This window comes from Mauremys mutica, chromosome 8 (genome assembly GCF_020497125.1).
Source record: "Mauremys mutica isolate MM-2020 ecotype Southern chromosome 8, ASM2049712v1, whole genome shotgun sequence".
Lineage (NCBI taxonomy): Eukaryota > Metazoa > Chordata > Testudines > Geoemydidae > Mauremys > Mauremys mutica.
The window spans coordinates 73,425,242-73,446,446 of record NC_059079.1 but is presented as its reverse complement, the minus strand read 5'-3'; the positions used below and the strand labels follow the sequence as shown (position 1 = coordinate 73,446,446).

General features: G+C 45.5%; 1 protein-coding gene across 3 annotated transcripts in view; it reads left to right on the top strand.

Moving 5' to 3' along the window:
* Window positions 1–21,205, top strand: part of LOC123376084 (protocadherin gamma-A4-like) — a 360,280-nt gene that overhangs the window by 26,293 nt on the left and 312,782 nt on the right. The window lies entirely within an intron of this gene.

The window sequence follows — 21,205 nt, the reverse complement described above, 5'->3', positions numbered from 1 at the left end:
ATGGGGTAGTTAATAACAGAGATCCAGTCAACCATGCAGAGAGGTCTGTAGGCTGGGAGCAGTAAAAACATACATTTTAATATAGTCAAATACAAGGTCATGCATTTAGGAGTAATACATTCAGGATGGGAGGCTGTACCTGGGAAAGTAGTTACTCTGGAAAGGACATAGGGGCCATAGAGTAGATAATTCACTGAATATGACCTCCCAGTGCAGTGTTATGGCTTTATTCTTTCAACCTGATTATTTGATGTATTAAAGGGCAATATAAAGTAGAAGTAATGGAGTCACAGAGCCACCAGTTTTAGTGACAGAAGGGACCACTAGATCATCTAGTCTGATCTTCTGTATATCACAGGCCTCTAACAGCCCCCGGCACCAGCACACTAAACCCAACAAACAAAATGAAACCAAAGTATTACAGCACACAGGAAACTAGTCTATTATGTACCACAGGCAGAGAACAGGAGGGACTGAGATGCACTGTACTCAGGCTCCCTGAAATGGCAGGGAAATGATTAAGTGAGAAATACCCAGATAATCCTGGCAAGTGACCAGCACCCACACACTTGCAGAGGAAGGCAAAAAATCTCCAAGGTCATTGCCTATCTGATCTGGGGGATAATTTCTTCCTGATGCCACATATGACATCAGAGAATCATAGAACTGTAGGACTGGAAGGGACCTTGAAAGGTCATCTAGTCCAGTCCCCAGCACTCATGGCAAGGTTAAGTATTATTTACAGTATCCCTGACAGGTGTTTGTCTAACCTACTCTTAAAAATCTCCAATGATGGAGATTCCACAACCTCCCTAGGCAATTTATTTCAGTGCTTAACCACACTGACAGTTAGGAAGTTTTTCCTAATGTCCAACCTAAACTGCCCTTGCTGCAATTTAAGCCCATTGCTTCTTGTCCTATCCTCAGATGTTAAGGAGAAAGCATTTTCTCCCTCCTCCTTGCAACAGCCTTTTATGTACTTGGAAACTGGTGTCATGTCCCTTCTCAGTCTTCTCTTCTTCAGACTAAACAAACCAAATTTTTTCAATCTTCCCTAAGGTCATGTTTCCTAGACCTTTAATCATTTTGTTGCTCTTCTCTGGTTGTTCTCCAATTTATCCACATCTTTCCTGAAATATGGCACCCAGAACTGGACACAATACTCCAGTTGAGGCCTAATCAGCACAGGGTAGATTGGAAGAATTACTTCTCATGTCTTGCTTACAGCACTCTTGCTAATACATTCCAAAATGATGTTTGCTTTTTTTGCAACAGTGTTACACTGTTGACTCATATTTAGCTTCCTATCCACTATGACTCCCAGTACTCTTCTGCAGTACTCTTTCCTAGGCACTTATTTCCCATTTTGTATGTGTGCAGTTAGACACTGAACATATGAGCAAGAACCAGCCAGCCAAGCACCTGAGAGAGGAAATGTTTGGTTACAACTCAGAGTCCTGGCCCTCCCCACCCAATGTACCATCTCCAGCCATGGCTATCCCTCCCTTCATCAAAGGAAGGACATTTAAAAAAAAATCTCCCAGAATACCTATGTGGGGAATCTCTTTATGACTCCCTGCTAGTGGCTGGCTGAAAGCCTGAAGCATGAGCTTTAGGAACATAAGAAATAAACTGGAATTGAGCCCCAGGGCTGTTAAGCCCTGACCTCTAACTCCCCCACCCCAATCACAAACAATCCCATCAGACAATTGCACTCATTAATTTGTCCAGCTCTGTCTCTTAAAACTAATTAAATTATTTGCCCCCAAAACTTCTATAAGGAGACTGTTCCAAAGCCTCTCCCCTCTCGTGGTTGGAAACTTTCTTCCAGTTTCCAGCCTGAATTTGTTCATGGCCAGTTTTTATCCATTTGTTCCTGTGCTTTAGCTTCATAAGAACTTAAGAATAGCCATACTGGGTCAGACTCAGACCAATGTTCCATCTAGCCCAGTATCCTGTCTTCCAACAGTGGCCAGTGCCGGGTGCCCTGAGGGAATGAGCAGAACAGGTAATCATCAAGTGATCCATTCCCTGTTGCCCATTCTAAAGCTCTCTAACCTTCCTGTCATTTCCCCAGGCCCTATGTATTTATAAAGAGAGCAATTATATCCCCTTTCAGACTTATTTTGCTAGACTAAACTAGCCAAGAGCTTCCAGACTCCTATCATAAGCCCCTCCCCCATTCCCGTAAACATCCTTGTAGCTCTTCTCTGCACATATTCCAGTTTAAATTCAGCTTTCTTGAACCTGGATGACCAGAATCATACATGGAATTTTATATGAGGTCTTTCCAGTGCCTTGTACAAAGGATAATACTTCTCTACCTATGGGATACAGTGGACGAGAAGACGGATATGAATCAACAGTGTGCCCTTGTTGCCAAGAAGGTTAATGACATTTTGGGCTGTATAAGTAGGGGCATTGCCAGCAGATAGAGGGACATTATCATTCCCCTCTATTTGGCACTGGTGGAGCCTCATCTGGAGTACTGTGTCCAGTTTTGGGCCCCACACTACAATAAGGATGTGGAAAAATTGGAAAGAGTCCACCAGAGGGCAACAAAAATGATTAAGGTGCTGGAGCACATGACTTATGAGGAGAGGCTGAGGGAACTGGGATTGTTTAGTCTGCAGAAGAGAAGAATGAGGTGGGATTTGATAGCTGCTTTCAACTACCTGGATGGATCTAGACTGTTCTCAGTGTAGCAGATGAGAGAACAAGGAGTAATGGTCTCAAGTTGCAGTGGGGGCAGTTTAGGTTGGATATTAGGAAAAACTTTTCCACTATGAGGGTGGTGAAGCACTAGAAAGGGTTACCTAGGGAGGTGGTGGAATCTCCTTCCTTAGAGGTTTTTAAGGTCAGGCTTGACAAAGCTGTGGCTGAGATGATTTAGTTGGGGATTGGTCCTGCTTTGAGCAGGGGGATGGATTAGATGACCACCTGAGGTCCCTTCCAAAGTTCCCTCTAATTTTTGACAGACCATGTGCGCAAAAAAATTCTTCTGTGCAAATTTTTGACAGGCCATGTGCACAAAAAATGTCTTCTGTGCACATTTTTGTACTTCTGTGCAAATTTTTGTGCACGTGGTGTTTCGCCATGTGCACAGTGTTTAGGATCTGTGTGCGTGTGCACACGCACATAGCTTAGAGGGAACAGTACTTCCATCCCTGATATTCTATGATTCTATATTATCTCTTTATATAGCACTGGTGATATCAGTCATGGAATAGTGAGTGTAGTTTTGTGTAATCAAATTAAAATGGACGTTGAAGAGAAACTCTGGAGCACTTCAGGAAAGACCTACAAGAGTTTCCTGAACTAGAAAACATGAGAAACTTAAGGAGCTCAGTCTATTTATGTCATAGAAGAGAAGGTTAGTAAGCAACCTGGTCAAGATCTTTAAGTACCTACATAGGAAGAAGATATAAAATTTTTATTAAAGTAAATGTTTAAAATGAAATATACACAGGTTGAGAGGGAAGATACTGTACATCTGGGGTCAGGCTTGGGTTATGGGGGGTTACAGATATCGTTTGCAAGGATGAAAAGATACATACATATCACATAACCGGCATAGACTGGGGTACAAGGGTTTTTAAAGTGTCAGTGAATAAGTGGGTCTGGGTTCGCCACCCATGGAATGAATAAGGAGTCCAAGTCAGTATCGGTGGAGCAGATAGGTACATGGGTGGGGTGCGTCCCTTGGTCTCTCAGGGAAGAAAGTGGGTTATTTCCCTGGTCGGCTGTCTCAATTACTCAGTGTGGTATTCGCGGTGTCCGGTGATGTGTTCGGTATAAATGTCTCTGGACCACCTGATGGTGTTGGACACCATGAGCTGTCTCATGAGCCGGGCGTAGAGTCGACCAACCCCGCATGCTCTCAGAACCGGCTCGTTGCAGGGGTCCCATGAGCCCAAGGCTCCCACGATCAGGGTGTGTACCTGGACTTCGTAGCCCTGGGCTCTCAGGGTCTCGGCCAGCGGGGCATACTTTGACTCCTTCCATGCTTGGGCCTCGTGGAAGGCAGATGACCGGTTTTTGAAAGGCACTGTGACGTCTACAAGGAGGACCTTCTTCTTTTCTGCGTCCGTCACCACGATGTCGGGTCGCAGTCGGCTGTCTGTCCCAGGGATGGCGGAGTCGACGTGATCTTCCCCAGGGACGGTGGGATGGCTTTCACTAGTCAGTTCTGGATGGCGTTATGGCGGTGCCGCCAGGCTCCGGAGTGCTGCTTGCATCCACACAGGATGTGCGGCAGGGTCTCGTTCACGTAGCCACACTTCCTGCAGTGCTTGTCTCGGTTGCCGTGGCGGATGGCTCCGTTGAGGGGAACGCAGTTGAGTCGGGCCCTGTGGATGAACCGCCAGTCGGCGAACCTGGTGAAGCTGCCCCCGGGGAGGAAGTGGTTACTGGCGTCCCACTTGCTGGACACCTTGAACACCTTGCCCTGGTCTGGCTTCCGCTTGAGGTTCCCGGCGTAGTGGTAGCGGATGGCGTCTTTCAGGGACCTTTCTAGCATGGATCTGGCGGTCGGGGTGACGATGGTGTGGTCCGGGATCTTTACGCGTGGCACCAGTATTCCCAGCTCCCGGCGTTCCTCGCACCACTTCCAGCAGCAGCCGATCCTCTTACCCAGACATCTTGAGGCGTTGCGGGCGCGGGACCAGAGAGAGGATAGGTCTCCCCCCTCTCTCCCGAACTCAGCCTCCAGGGAGCCACTGAGGTAAGTGCAGGGGCGGCTCTAGGCACCAGCAAAACAAGCTGGTGCCTAGGGCGGCAAAATGTAGGGGGCGTCCCCTGCCGCTGGGGAGGGCAGGAGGCTGGGCTGGCGGACCTGCCGCAGTCATGCCTGCGGAGGGGGCGCTCGTCCCGCGGCTCGGCTGGACCTCCCGCAGGCATGCCTGCGGGAGCTTAACCGGAGCCGCGGGAAGAGGGGACCCGCCGCAGGACCGGGGAAGGGCGGCGCAGCGCACCGCGCTGCTTGGGGCAGCCTGATTTCTAGAGCCGCCCCTGGGTAAGTGGCAACGTCCCGCTCGGAGGGGGCCCTGGCGATGCGTTTCCTGATCACACCCCATACGGCCTTCCGTGTGATGCTCCTCACTGTTGGGTCCGGGCACGTCAGGAGGCGGAAGGTGTGGGTCATCACCGTCACGTCGCACAGGTCACCCATCCGAGGTATGTTGGCACCGTCCTGTCTGTGGGAAATGTAGATGATGTCTGTGCATGCCCTCTGGGGAAGGTGGAGCCATTTCTTCACCAGCTGTCTGATGGTGCTGTCGGCCTTGTTCAGGGGCACCTTGGCCACGGCCAATCCCCTGAGGACAATGGAGATGTGGGGGATCAGGAAGGTGTTGAGGGCATTGATCTTTTGCCAGGGGGCAAGCAGGGATGGTTCTAGATGGTTCTTTTAGCTAGCAGACAAAGTCTTAACAAGATCCAGTGCCTGGAAGTTGAAGTTAGACACATTCAAACTGGAAATAAGGTGCACATTTTAAATAGTGAGTGTAATTAACTATTAGAACAGTTTACCAAAGAAAGTGATAGATTATCTATCATTTGACATCTTTAAATAGAAATGGGATCTTTTTCTAAAATATTTGCTCTAGTTCAGCCACAAATTATTGGGAGTTGTTCAGGAATTAATGGGTGAAATTCTGGAGGTCAGAGTATGTGACCCTCTGATTTTATAGTCTATGAATTTATGAAAATGTCTAACTAAGGAAGAGTATGCATGGATCCTTTAGTTAGAATCTATGTTCCTTTTCCTCATGGTTGTACGTTTGTGTTTCTGTTTGCTTTGTTTTAGTTCAGATAGTTATTCCTCAGAATTTTAGAATGCCTGCTGATTTTTTAAATGACCCAACACAATTAGATATTTAAAAAGTCTTAACATAACATATGTTATTGAAATTGTTCAGGCAAAACAGTATGAGTGCTATGAGCAAACGCTTTTCCTGCATTCCTTTGAAAAGGTATTGGCAATTTTTTCCCAGATCATTTTTAGCAATTGTCTACATCTGGAGAAAAGAAAGAAAGAAAGAAAGAAATCTGTTCCACATTTACCTGCTCTTTGAGTGTTTTATTTATTTATAAGATAGCTTTATCTCTCCATATTTTGGTATGCTAAGGTGCTACTTTGGCCTTTTCTTATATTCAGAATTTTATATTCAAAACGTACATTTTTCTCATACTCAAGAGTTTTCATCTTGAATTTTTTCACTTGTCTGGTGTGTACTTTGGGGATAGAGGCATCGGAAGGCTCCACGTTCATTTTTCTACATTTAGGGAAACAAAAAATGTGACATTAAAACTCTGAATGTGACAAAAGACCAGCGTGATAAATATATTTGCAATCTCATAGTTAAAGTGAAATGTCACTCACAGATTAAACTAATTTATAATTTTGTTTCAGAACGTGTTGTAGATTAATTAGAGAGGAATACGACAATGCAAAAATAATAACGTTATCTAACAACGTTCCGGAAGGAATCAACCACTTCAGGTTTATTGTTGATTTTCATTAAAATTCCCCATTTTCCCTCTCTTTTATATCTTGTAATAATCATCTCAGTTATTAAAAATACAAGGAAGCTTCTATTTTTCTCGGTGCACTGAGTGCCTCGGGTGCTCCTTGGGTTTTCTTGAGTTCGCTGTGATATTTTCCAATTTTTTTCAGATAACTTTTGGCCAATCTGAAAGCTTCCTCAGCTCCTTCTCTTGGAAAATATGAAAGTCCTCATCCCTTTTCCGAAGAAGTAAAGTATTTTAAGGATGAATCTAGAACTTGATATGGATTTTATATTACGAAGGCAGAACACATTTTGTTAAAAACTAAACGTAAGCCAGTATACTGCAGTTTATGATTGAAAATATGAGAGTCGCTGTTTACCACTGTGGATCAGAAGTTCTGGAGCAGAATTGGCAGATTTCCTTGGCAATTTACATAGCACAAAACACAAAACAATTCCTCTGAATGACTTGGGTATAAAAGGGATCTCTTGCGCTGGCAATTTATTGCTGACTCCAGGCTGCCTTAGAGTATTTCTCAGTTTAAATAACTCTTATTCTTGCTTATGATATCACTGCGTAAGAGTCTTGAATAAGAATCGGAGATAATTCCTCAGATATATGAGCATTTAATCCCATTATGGAGGATGGGGATTTATATAGAGAATAAATGCAAGGTAAAATATATTACTTTTTAATGTATAGATTGAGAACGGAAAGTCTGAGCTCGAGTTTTGCTTTGGCATTTTGTGTGCTCTTTTGAAAAGCATTTTTTCAACCAGGAGCGGATTTAGCGATACAAGCACAAAGTTAAAATAAACTGTAAAGTGCTCCTATTAACCGGAAGATGTTAGTTAAAAGTTAGCGATGGGTTCTAACTACAGTTCTTCACCCTGGAAATATTCTCTGTAGAAAAGGTTTTTTATAAGAAGCGTGCTGACCCAGGTGCTGATTGCATAGTGAGAAGCTCGTGCAGAGGTTTCTCATCTAAACGTTCATGTCCAGATGTGGAAGCGTTGTATGATTAGGCATTTAGGTACTTTCAGAGACATGTGTGGAGTCATCTGGAGTGGTGGTGGCACACACAAAGAAAAATTAGTGAAAAATGAAACCGGTTTCACTCTTCATATATTTTAAGATTCATTTGATATGACTGTGTAAAGGCTTGCTCTACAATTGGAAAATTACATGCATAGCTATGCAGATATAATTGTAATATAGTATTATATAAGTATATATAATATAATTAACAATATTATATTGTTAATTATAACGTTATAATTATACCAGCATAGCTATGATGGTAAAAGCGTCTTATGGACACTTATCCCAGAACAACAACAACAATAATTAATAATAAATAATAAATACATTAATAATGAGATTGTAGCCATATAGAAAAGAGATTTAAAATTGAAAGTGACTGCAGAAGGATTGAAAATAAAATCTAGGGCTGAACTAAACATTTTGATTGACGAAATACCTTAATGAATATAAAAATTGTGACAAATCACGAGTAGAAATAATTGTCCGCTCTCACTGATAAGGAAGACTCTGGAGTTGATTTTTAAGACCAGGAAGAAATGTGGGGGTGTTATATCAACTGCCTTGACTGGAGGAGTGTTCCTGTTATATATAAGTCAAATTCACACTTGGGATCGTGTTGAGTGCTCAGTATTGCTGTACGTACAGGTATCAACAATGGACGGGGGGAGGAGAGATTGCTTGTTTGCATGTGGCAAGAAGTTTGGAGGGTTTTTTGTCTTCATTTGACGATCTCACCAGAGTTAGATATACTTTTATCAGCTCCACATTTCATTATTTCAATGCACTGTGTCCATGGGGCTACCCTTGAGGACCACAGGGACACTTCAATGAGTGCAAAATGCAGATATACATATATTTCCTGACACTTCTGGTAAGGAACAGATTGCAGTTGTGCTCATTACTCTGCACTGGAATAGAGGTGGTTTCTAGATGAAGTTTAAAGTATTGGTTTTGGCCTATAAAAGCTATGAGTTACTTTGAGTGTGGTTATTTCCCCTGGGTTGCTGCTGTGACAGTTGGGATAAGTGGAGTCACTTCAGCTAAAGTTTAACAGGATAGTTTGTATAACAAATTAAAACAAGAGGGACAAATTTGAGGGCATTTTGAAGGGTTCTGGATTCTGAACCTTATTCTTCTTCTTAGTTTGACAGAGCCTGGATTTATAAGAAGTTGCATGACCTATCTGTTATTAGGCTTCCCCTAGGAAGGTAGGTCGAATGGACACCTGAATGAGATGAAGGGCAAGAGTGTTAGTGTGGTGAGCTGGAAGGGTCTATTTTTGGTTATTGAACCACAAGAACTCTCTTGTATGAGCTTTTAAAATATGTGTGTAAATGCCTAGAGTTTAGACAAGTTCTTTTGGATAAATATAAATAAATAAGGCCAAACCCTGAAGTCTTTACTCTAACAAAATTCCTAATGACTCCAAGTGACACTTTCCATTGGAAAAGATCTGCAAACTCAGGAATTAATTATTCACTAGAGACTATATATTTATATGTTCCTGGTACTATACTTTAATGTAGTTTTCTCTTTTGGGCACTATACAGAGAGTTGCAAATTTAGCTTTATATTTCCCTATGAAATATAAACAAGAAAAGTTGTTCACCTCCATCTTATGAGCCACAGCCGTTAAATGTCTGATGAATGTGTTAATTTTTCCTGAGACTCCAATGCAGTTTTACAGAGCGGAAGAGGAAATTCTGGATATAAATGATAATGCTCTCAGGTTCCCCAAATAAAAAAAAAACTATGTTAAAAATAAGTGAGATCATAGCACCTGGAGCGCTGTTCCCTCTAGATGACGCACAGGATCCTTATGCGGGAATTAAGCTTTCTCCAGAGCTTTGATCTCAGTGACAATAAACGTTTCATTTTGGATGTGCAGATTGTCTGAGGCTCGATATGCAGAACTCGTGTTGGAGAAAGCTCTGAACCAGAAGGACCAGATTGTTCATTATTTAGCCCTCACAGCCACTGACCGTGGGGATCCGGTCACAGATAGATCCGTGTCAAATGACAAGGAGCCAACTTTTAGTCAACCTGAATATAAAAAGGCAGAGATGCTTAATGACTTCTTTGTTTTGGTTTTCACCAAGAAGGTTGGTGGTGATTGGACGTCTAACATAGTGAATACCAGTGAAAATGAGGTAGGATCAGAAGAGGCTAAAATAGGGAAAGAACAAGTTAAAAATTACTTGGACAAATTAGATGTCTTCAAGTCACCCGGGCTTGATGAAATGCATCCTAGAATACTCAAGGAGCTGACTGAGGAGATATCTGAGCCATTAGCAATTACCTTTGAGAAGTCATGGAAGATGGGAGAGATTCCAGAAGACTGGAAAAGGGCAAATATAGTGCCCATCTATAAAGAGGGAAATAAGGACAACCCAGGAAATTACAGACCAGCCAGCTTAACTTCTGTACCCAGAAAGATAATGGAGCAAATAATTAAGCAATCAATTTGCAAACATCTAGAAGATAATAAGGTGATAAGTAACAATCAGCACGGATTTGTCAAAAACAAATCACCTCAAGCCAACCTGATAGCTTTCTTTGACAGGATAACAAGCCTTGTGGATGGGGGGAAGCAGGAGATGTGGTATATCTTGACTTTAGTAAAGCTTTTGATATTGTCTTACATGACCCGTCTCATAAACAAACTAGGGAAATGAAACCTAGATGGAACTACTATAAGGTGGGTGCAAAACTGGTTGGAAAACCATTCCTTGAGAGTAGTTATCAGTGGTTCACAGTCATGCTGGAAGGCCATAATGAGTGGGGTCCTGCAGGGATCAGTTCTGGGTCTGGCTCTGTTCAATATCTTCATTGATGATTTAGATAATGACGTAGAGAGTACACTAATAAAGTTTGCGGCCAATACCAAGTTGGGAAGGGTTGCAAGTGCTTTGGAGGATAGGATTAAAATTCAAAATGACCTGGACAAACTGGAGAAATGGTCTGAAGTAAATGGGATGAAATTCAATAAGGACAAATGCAAAGTACTCCATTTAGGAAGGAACAATCAGTTGCACACATACAAAATGGGAAATGACTGCTTAGGAAGGAGTACTGCAGAAAGGGATCTGGGGGTCATAGTGGACCAGAAGCTAAATATGAGTCAACAGTGTAGTGCTGTTGCAAAAAAACAACAACATCATTTTGGGATCTATTAGCAGGAGTGTTGTAAGCAAGATATAAGAAGTAATTCTTCCACTCTACTCTGCTCTGATTAGGCCTCAACTGGAGTATTGTGTCCAGTTCTGGGTGCCACATTTCAGGAAAGATGTGAACAAATTGGAGAGAGTCCAGAGAGGAGCAACAAAAATGATTAAAGGTCTAGGAAATATGACCTATGAGGGAAGATTGAAAAAATTGGGTTTGTTTAGTCTGGAAAAGAGAAGACTGAGAGGGTACATTATACCATTTTTTCAAGTATGAATCAGAAAATCATAGAACATCAGGGTTGGAAGGGACCTCAGGAGGTCATCTAGTCCAACCCCCTGCTCGAAGCAGGACCAATCCCCAACTAAATCATCCCAGCCAGAGCTTCGTCAAGTCTGACCTTAAAAACCTGTAAGGAAGATGTCATAAACATACAGCTAAGGGTAGCATAAAATCCCTCCTTTACCTGTAAGGGGTTAAGAAGCTCAAATAACCTGGCTGGCACCTGACCAAAAGGACCAATAAGGGAAGAAGATACTTTCAAATCTGTGGGGGGAGGTTTTGTTTGCGCTCTCATTGTTGTTCTCTCCAGGACTGAGAGGGACCAGGGCAGGAAAAAAACATCTCCTAAAACCCTGCCTGAAATAAGCATCCAAGATTACAAAAATTATAAGTAATAGCAAGGAAATGCATTCGCTTATCTTTTGTTTTAGCTTGTGAATTTTCCCTATGCTAAAAAGGAGGTTTATTCCTGTTTTTTATAACTTTGAAGTTTTGCCTAGAGGGGAATCCCCTGTGTTTTAAATCTTATTACCCTATAAAATTACCTTCCATTCTGATTTTAGAGAGGTGCTTCTTTTGCTTTTTTTATAATAAAGTTCTGCTTTTAAGAACCCGATTGGTTTTTAGTGTCCTAAAAACCCAAGGGTCTGGTTTGTGCTCACCTTGTTTACCTATTTGGTTGGTATATTATTCTCAAGCCTCCCCAGGAAAGAGGGTGAAGGGGTTTGGGGGGTATTTTGGGGAAACAGGAACTCCAAGGGGTCCTTTTCCTGAATCTTTGTCTAACTCACTTGGTGGTGACAGTGATACCGTCCAAGGACAAGGAAGAATTTGTGCCTTGGGGAAGTTTTTAACCTAAGCTGGTAGAAATAAGCTTAGGGGGTCTTTCATGCAGGTCCCCACATCTGTACCCCAGAGTTCAGAGTGGGGAGGGAACCTTGACAGAAGGAGATTCCACCACCTCCCTAGGTAACCCATTCCAGTGCTTCACCATCCTCCTAGTGAAAAAGTTTTTCCTAATTTCAACCTAAACCTCCCCCATAAAAGAACACCCAAGCCAGGCAGGAGTCAAATCTACAATCTTCAGATTGTACAATCTTATGTAAAAGGTTGTTACAATGAGGAGGAAGAAAAATTGTTTTTCTTAACCTCTGAGGATAGGACAAGAAGCAATGGGCTTAAATTCCAGCAGGGAGGCTTAGGTTGGTGTGATGGGTCGTCTGCCTCTCACTGGTAGATAAGGGGTTAAAACCACCCTGGGGAGGCTATGCAGGAGGCAGCCAGTGAGGAAAAGTCTTATAGTGCCAGGAGAAGTTTTATTGGAACAGCCAGTCATGATCAGGCTGACCCATATAAGAAGGGGATGCAGAGCAGAGGAGGAGGCAGTCATTCCCTGAAGGGTGAGGGAGGAGGAGTGGCTGCTTAGAAGGTTGGAGCACCATGGACAGAGCAGTGCTGGGCAGGGTCAGCAGAGTAGGAGAAAGCTCCAGGCTGATGACTGCCAGACTGAGGCCCTGATACAAAAGCGGAGAAGGTGCTAGGGCTATGGGGAAGCAGCCCAGAGAAGGAGATATCAGAGTTGGAGGAAGGGCAGTACATGGCTGCCAGCTATAGAGTCCCTGCGTCAGGATCCAGAGTAGCAGGCAGGCCCACGTTCTGTCCCCCCTTACCCCCACTTGCCACCGAGAGGAGTGGCCAATGAATGGACTGCAGTTTGCCACTGAGACAAGCAGCTAGAATTGGGACTTCAGTTTGCCACTGTGGCAAGTGGTTGGACTAAGGACTGTTGGTCCCCCGGAACGGGAGAAAGAACCGAGTGGAGCAGAGCCGGAGGCCTGTGTCCAGAAGAGGATGATGTGGTCCGGGGTGTGATGTGGGTCCTGGATGTGGAGACAGGAGTGATGACGGGTGAGACAACACTAGATGAGGGCGCTCTGGTGAAACGAGAGCTAATTCCCAGGACAGCCAGCAGGAGGCACTGTGATGGTGAGTCATGCCTGTTACAGTTGGACATTAGGAAAGACTGCCTAACTGTCAGGGTGGTGAAGCATTGGAACAAATTGCTTAGGGAAATTGTGGAATCTCCATCATTGGAGATTTTTAAGAGCAGGTTAGACTAACCCCTGTCAGCAATGGTCTAGATAATTAGTCCTGCCATGAGTGCAGTGGACTGGACTAGATGACCTCTTGAGGTCCCTTCCAGTTTTATGATTCTATAAAAATTAGAGTGTTGGGAAACCTGCCAGAAGGTACAGTAGTAGTTTCAGTAAATGCCACAGGCCCTGATTAGAATTTGCATTCAGAGGTAATATACTCACTTATTAAAATACCTCAGAAAGCTTCCCAAATATTAATTATTAATTCTATAACATGAGAGATTAAAACTAAAGGACAATACCAAATTCTATTAAATGAAAGTCCAAGCACAAGCCAGTGGAGGCTAGTTCAGTTAGTGCAAAATTCTGTTACAAATTACTGATTTTATTAATAACACACCAGAAGTTGCAATGAAATACCTTGTCAGCTCCGCAGGGACAGTTATAGCCCCTTTTAGTGTGCATGATCATGATACTGGGAAGAATGGTCAAGTCACATGCCATCACAGAAAATATCACATTTCACTTGAGAAGTCAATTGACAATTTTTACAGTTTAGTGAATGACAGAACATTGGACAGGGAGCTGGTGTCTGAATATGATGTAACTAATTTTAGACAAAAATAATGCCAGAATTGCATTTTTAAGGAAGGTCAAATCCACAAAGGCCATATTTACACTACAAGTAATGTCAACCTAAGTTATGTCTGCATATAGTTGCTGCAGTTATTACATGGCTTGTGCATGTGCAAAGTATGCTCCTTGTGTCGATGGTGCGTGTCATCACCAGGAGCACTTGTATGGATGCAAAGTCCACTGCATCTTGAGTAGCTATCCCACAGTGCAATGTGCCACCATCCAGTGCAGGGTGTTTTGGGAAATTTTTGCAATGCCTCATGGAACTGAAACGAGTGGCACAGGGGTGACTGGGAGCATGGGTTCAACTTCCCATAATGCAGTGTTCTCCATCCCATAATTACATCAGCACCCCTGAAATATTTTGTGCCTCTTTTCAAAATCCTCACAAATGCATGCATCCCTTCTTACTGTCCACTATCTGTGACAGAAGCATGGAGTCTGCATATCTCTGCACTATTGTCATGAGCCAGATCTTCAGTATTTGCAGAGCTGCAAGAGGATCCACAGGAAACTTGACAATTTCTTGGAGGCTAGTTTGCTGTGGGACATAGAAAGAAACAATTCAAGGTTGTTGGTTGCATTCACAGAACAGCTGCAAATGGTGGAGCACCAGTTCTGGGCCTGAGAAACAAGTACCTCATTTGGAGTACTGTGTCCAGTTTTGGGCCCCACACTACAAGAAAGATGTGGATAAATTGGAGAGAGTCCAGCGGAGGGCAACAAAAATGATTAGGGGGCTGGAGCACATGACTTACGAGGAGAGGCTGAGGGAACTGAGATTGTTTAGCCTGCAGAAGAGAAGAATGAGGGGGGATTTGATAGTTGCTTTCAAATACCTGAAAGGGGGTTCCAAAGAGGATGGATCTAGACTGTTCTCAGTGGTAGAAGATGACAGAACAAGGAGTAATGGTCTCAAGTTGCAGAGGGGGAGGTTTAGGTTGGACATTAGGAAAAACTTTTTCACTAGTAGGGTGGTGAAGCACTGGAATGGGTTACCTAGGGAGGTGGTGGAATCTCCTTCCTTAGAGGTTTTTAAGGTCAGGCTTGACAAAGCCCTGGCTGGGATGATTTAGTTGGGTTTGATCCTGCTTTGAGCAGGGGGTTGGACTAGATGACCTCCTGAGGTCCCTTCCAACCCTGAGATTCTATGATTCTATGATTCTATGATCACATTGTCATGCAGGTTTGGGATGATGAACAGTGGCTTGCAGAACTTTTGAAAGCAAAAGGTCACATTCCTGGATCTGTCCAGCCCCCTAGCACAGGGACAGCAAAATGAGAGCCATGTTGACAGATGAGAAGCAAGTGGTGATTGCAGTGTGGAAACTTGGAACACCAGTTCGCTACTAATTAGTCAGGAATGAATTTGGAGTCAGGAAATCCATGGCAGCAGCAGTTGTCATGCAGGACTGTGACTCTGGGCAATGTACAGGATGTAGTGGATGGCTTTGCAGCAATGGGGTTTCCAAACTGTGGTGCAGTGATAAATGGCATGCATATTTCTATTTTAGCACCAGCTCATCTTGCCACAAAGTACATCGACAGAAAAGGATACTTTTCCATGGTAAGACAAGCACTGGTGGATTACCCAGCATACATGATACACTGACATCAATGTGGGCTGATCAAGGAAGGTGCATGACACGCATCTTCAAGTACACAGGGCTGTTCAGAAAGCTGTAAGCAAGGACTTTCTTTCCTGATGACAGGATTACCATTGGGAATGTTAAAATGTTAATAGTGATCCTGGGAGACCCTACCTACCCCTTGCTCCAAAGGCTCATGAAGCCATATACCAGCCACCTTGACAGCATCAAGGAGCATTTCAACTACATGCTCAGTGGATGCAGTATGATAGTTAAATGTGCCTATGGTCATTTGAAGGGTCGCTGGTGTTGTCTACTTATGATAGTGGACCTCACTGGAAAAATATTCCAATGGTTATGGCTTCCTGCTGTGTCCTACCATAACATCTGTGAAGAAAAGGAGGGAAAGCTTCCACTGCAGTGGAGGGTGGAGGTGGAGCAGCTGTCTGCTGAATTTGAACAGCCAAATATAAGGGCTATAAGAAGAGCTCAGTGCAGAGCTATGTAGCTCAGGGAGGCTTTGAAAGACCATTTAAATAGTGAGTTACAGTAGTGTGTATTGCTGTAGTGCACTCTACTCCGGCTTGCTCTTTTGCAGCCCAGTATGAATTCTGAAGTGAGTGTTGTATGCATAGGAATATAACATTATCAATGAACTTATTAATATTGTCTGATAATCATGTTATGGTTATTGACAAAATGAACTAACAGGAAATGTTGGGGTGTCAGACGTGCTCATCACCAGCCTGCATATGTTGTTAACTAATAAAGACAAATGATGTTCCAAAAAATAGAAATTTATTCTGTGACATGAACCAAGCAAATAAAAAAAACATTTAAAACATTATAAAACTTAACAAATTAAGGGAACTCAACTTAAAAGGGAAAAGATCAGTCATTTCCTTTTCAAGTACATATATACCAACCATGTTTTTCACAGATCAGTGTATTTGCAGCTGTGATTTTCTTTAATGTCTCCTGAGGTGGAGTGGTAGGGGTAGTACAGCAGCCCCTGACATCATGTGGAATGTTGAAGGGGGATGTAGGAAGGGCCCAACATTGAGTTGTCTATGGGCTGCAGAGGGAGGCAAGCAAGGGATTCTTGGAGCTGCAGGTCTACCAGTGTCCACAGCATCTCTGTTTGCTGCCTGAGAAACCCTATTGTGTCCAGGTGCATCCCCTTCTCCTTTTCCTGTTTGGGATCCTGGGCCTTTTTCCTCTCCACTCTTTCTTTAAATAAAATAAATGGAGATATGCTTATCTCATAGAGCTGGAAGGGACCTTCAAAGTCCAGCCCCCTGCCTTCAGTAGCAGGACCAAGTACTGATTTTTACCACAGATCCCTAAGTGTCCCCCTCAAGGATTGAACTCACAGTCTTGGATTTAACAGGCCAATACTCAAACCACTGAGCTATCCCTCCCCTTTCTTTTGATATGCTGTTTGCAAGGGTCATCCTGCAGGCCCCGGTCATATTCTCTGACGCAGCACAGGCTTGGAGCATCTCCTGAAACATATCATCCCAAGTCCTTTTCTTTCTCCTCCTTATCTGGCTCTGGCCTTCTGCTGGTGTGGAAAGGGAGACCCTCAATGCCACAATACCAGCAGCTGCAGATAAAACACACGGAGGTACCATTGTCAGGGTATTCGAGACAGACATTGAAACTTATGATACTGAACTCACTCTCCTTGAACATCACACATTTTAAGCACTAAATTCTCACTTCTCCTTGGGATTGATACAGCATGGTACCAGTCACAGCACCATCCATGGTGAGTGTGGCGCTCCAGGGGGAAGCGTTGTGGAAATGAGAGGGGGATATCTCACAGGCATGTCTATATATGTATAGGGCAATGTGACTGAATACTGGCACCATTTTCGACAGGCAGTGATCATGGGCAGCGGGTGAACCACTGGCTCGAGGAGGCTAGTGCCCCACTCCTTCTCCCCAAGAGCCCTCACACACCCCTATGGCCACTGGCTCCCACTCAGGTTAGCACCCAAGGCCCTGGACTGCTTGGGACAGCACTGCTCAGCCTCCCTGGACAGCACTGGGAGGCTGAGCAGCATGACCCCAGCCTTCCCAGCCCCAGAGTGCCGGGAGACCTGGCCCCAGCCTCCCCAGCCCCGGAGCACTGGGTGGCCAGGCAGCATGGCCCCAGCCCCCACAGCCCTCCAGTGCCAGGAGGCCTAGCAGTGCCCTGCAGTGCCAGGAGGCTGGGAAGTGCGGCCCCAGCCCTGAAATCCTGGGAAGCCTGGCAATGTGGTCCCAGCCTCCCCAGTCCTGCAGCACCAGGAGGCCTGGCAGTGTGGCCCCAGCCTCCCCAGTCCCAGACCACCGGGAGGCCCAGCCCCAGCCTCCCCAGTCCCAGAGCACTGGGTGGCCAGGCAGCATGGCCCAAGTGTCAGCCCCATCTGGGGCCATGGCACAGAAGAAGAACTGCCCAGAGAGCAGGAAGTAGGAGGGGAACTGGGGCAGAGTGTGGATGGGGCCACACCGGGCTGTTTGGGTAGGCTCAGCCTCCCCCAGCCTATGATACCGGCCGCCCATGGCAGTGGTGATTTGAACTGATATTTCACTCCTGAAGGTAACAGAGACAGAGAGAGCACAGCAGCTGCTGGTGGCCTATTGCCATCCAGGCCTGTACACAGCTAGCCTGTGTATTGCAATGGTGCCTGTTGAAGTAATTGCTGGGAAACTGTCTTACAACAGTGGAAGAAATAAGGCAACCCTCTCTTGAAGCCTTTAGCAGAGGATTGCTGAGTACCTCCATGAAAGTTTCATGGACATCTCTATGGAGGATTCGTGGGACATCCCAGTGCACATAAACAAACTGTTCCACATGGCCCCCTCTAACTCTAGAAGGGAATGAAAAGCTGATAGTAACTTTACTACACCTCTTAATTGTTTCATTATCTCTTCTAGCACACGTGAAAAAGAGTAGATCAACAGATGTGTCCTGCTACTTTGAGGGTTCCATCCCTGTAATTTCAAAGCAAACAGCATACTTACCAAAGGTTCCTTCCCCTGCATCAGGCTCACCCACGCTGAGCTGTCAGGACTGGCTGGGCTGAAGCTGAAAACATGTCCTGGCTTCCTGCATAGCTGAATATCCTGGTCACTTTTCCCCCATACTCCTCCTCTTTCTCATCCACCTTCTTCTCCTCCTCCTCACTGTTCTTGGCAGGGGCCTGTGACTCATGCTTCTCCAAAGTATGTACAGGGTTCTTGGGAGGGAGGTCTCCACCGAAAATGGCATGCAGCTCTTTGTAAAAGTGGCAGGTCTGTGGCTCTACACCAGATCATTTGTTGGCCTCCCTTTCCTTGTGGTATGCCTGCCATAGCTTCTTGGCTTTAATGTGGCACTGCTGCTGGTCCCTCTTGTAATCCTTCTCCTCCATGTCCCAAGAATCTGCTCATAGATGTCAACATTTCTATGACTGGATTGGAGCTGTGCCTGCACAGCCTTTTCTCCCCACAAACCCAGGAGAGCCAACTCCTCCTGTGTACTCCAGACAGGAGCGCATCTGCAGCATGGAGCCAACATGGTCAGATGGGCAGTTGCACACAACAATGGAAAGTTGCTAGGTGTGCTTGCCAAGCTGGGCATCCAGGAAAAGCAATTTAAAAAATTCACAGAGCTTTAATGGGGAGGGGTGGCTTCCTGGGTAGTGGAGTTCACAACCATGACCAGAGCAGTTACTGTGGGGCAATGGGGGACATCTCCTGGAAGCCAGTAACAGTCATTATAATTAACACAGTGTCTACACCAGGGATCGGCAACCTTTGGCACACGGCCCACCAGGGTAAGCATCCTGGTGGGTCAGGCCAGTTTGTTCACCTGCCGCATCCACAGGTTCAGCCGATCGCGGCTCCCACTGGCCGCGGTTCGCTGCTCCAGGCCAATGGGAGCTGCAGGCCATGTGCCAAAGGTTGCCAATCCCTGGTCTACACTGACACTGCATCAACCTAACTACATCAACCTTGACTATATGCAGGGGAGGCTCCAGGCCCCAGCACGCCAAGCGCGTGCTTGGGGCGGCATGCCACGGGGGGCACTCTGCCGGTCCTGGGAGGGCGGCAGGAGGCTCCGGTGGACCTCCCGCAGGCGTGCCCTGCTTGGGGCGGCGAAATTGCTAGAGCTGCCCCTGACTATATGCTGCTTGAGTAGGTAGTGTTATTAAGTCAGTTTAGCTGGATAGTTAAGAGCCTGGGCGGCACTGGGGAGAGGGCTTGTGGAGGCTAAAGCCACCCAAAAATTTTCCTTTCCCATCCCCTGTAGCCACCCCATAGCAGTGCTGCTCTCAGGGCCGGCTCCAGACCCCAGCGCGGCAAGCACGCGCGTGGGGCGGCCCTTTCCCGGGCGGGGTGGGGGGCGGCAGGCTGGGCCGGCGGACCTGCCGCAGTTATGCCTGCGGGAGGTCCACCGGAGCCCTGGGACGACCGGACGTGCTGCAGGCATGACTGCGGAGGGGGCGCTCATCCTGCGGCTCCAGTGGACCTCCCGCAGGCATGCCTGCGGCAGCTCAAGCAGAGCCGCCAGACCTGCGAACCATCCGCAGCTGCGGGAGGTCCAGCCGAGCCGCGCGACCAGCGGACCCTCCACAGTCATGCCCGCGGGATGTCCGCTGCTCCCGCGGCTCTGGGGCGCCTCCCGCACATGACTGCTTGGGGCGGCCAAAAAGGTAGAGCCGCCCCTGGCTGCTCTCCAGCTGCCCAACTCTGAAGGCAGAGTGGACAGAGCAGTGGCTGCTGGCCAGGCTCCAAGCTCCAGCAGCAGCAAAGAAGTAAGCCTGGATGGAGGGTAGGGGGCCTGAGACCAGCCACTGGCATGTGTCCCCACCTGCTGTGGTGCTCTGCCCATGGCAAGTGAAGGGTCCTCGACTCTCCACAGTGGCCTGGACTGATCCACTCTGGCCTGGGGTCCTGGGCCCTGCCCCTATCGTCACTCTCCCTGACGGCTCTGCTGGCCCAGAGCCAGGTCTCCCAAATTTTGCTAATAGTTATCATGATCTTCATAATGGTTACTTACAATTTTTCATGCTGAATTTGTCAATCCATGATTCTTTGACAAATTTATTAGGAAGAAATATTACATAGAGTAGTTGATTGGTATAATGGATAAGAACATAAGAATGGCCATACTGGATCAGACCAATGGTCCATCTCACCCAGCATCCTCTCCAGGGCTTCCAAGAGCGGGTTTGGGCCCCAGTTAAAAAAAAAATTTCAGTCCCCCCCCCCCCCAAGGAAGGGTGGACCGGCTAAACAGGGCCAGGGAAGCTGGGCCCTCTTCCGGACCACAAGGCTCCAGTAATTTGTAACGGCTTCCCCCCCTCTCGTCGGACCTGATCCTCCGATAGTGGCTAGTATCAGATGCTTCAGAGGGAATGAACAGAATGGGGCAATCAGAAGTTTAGGGACACCCAGAGCATGGGATTGCAATCCTGGCCATCTTGGCTAATAGCCATTGATAGGCATAATGTGTATTTCAGAAGACTATATGCACAGTTATGATATATACATTTAGAAGATATTTTGTTTAGCGTTATTAACTGCTGTTTTTAACAGAAAATTAAAAACTATATTTCACCTTTTTTAATAAGTTCATCTTCAAAGTAAACTGAAAATGTGTTTTATAGATTATCTGACAAAATTTATAGATTTACATAGGTGTGTTCTATATATCAGTGAGAAACAATCAAATAAAACCAAAAAACAAGAAAATGCGCTCTTAGCAAGACTGTGAAAAAATCTAATCGTGAAATATTTTGGAAGTTCTTGTACCTTTGATGATCTTTTTCATACCCATTTAAAATTCTCTACCTTGTATAGAAAACCTCTAACTCCTAAGGGCAACACCATCTCTGGTGAAATTCCAGT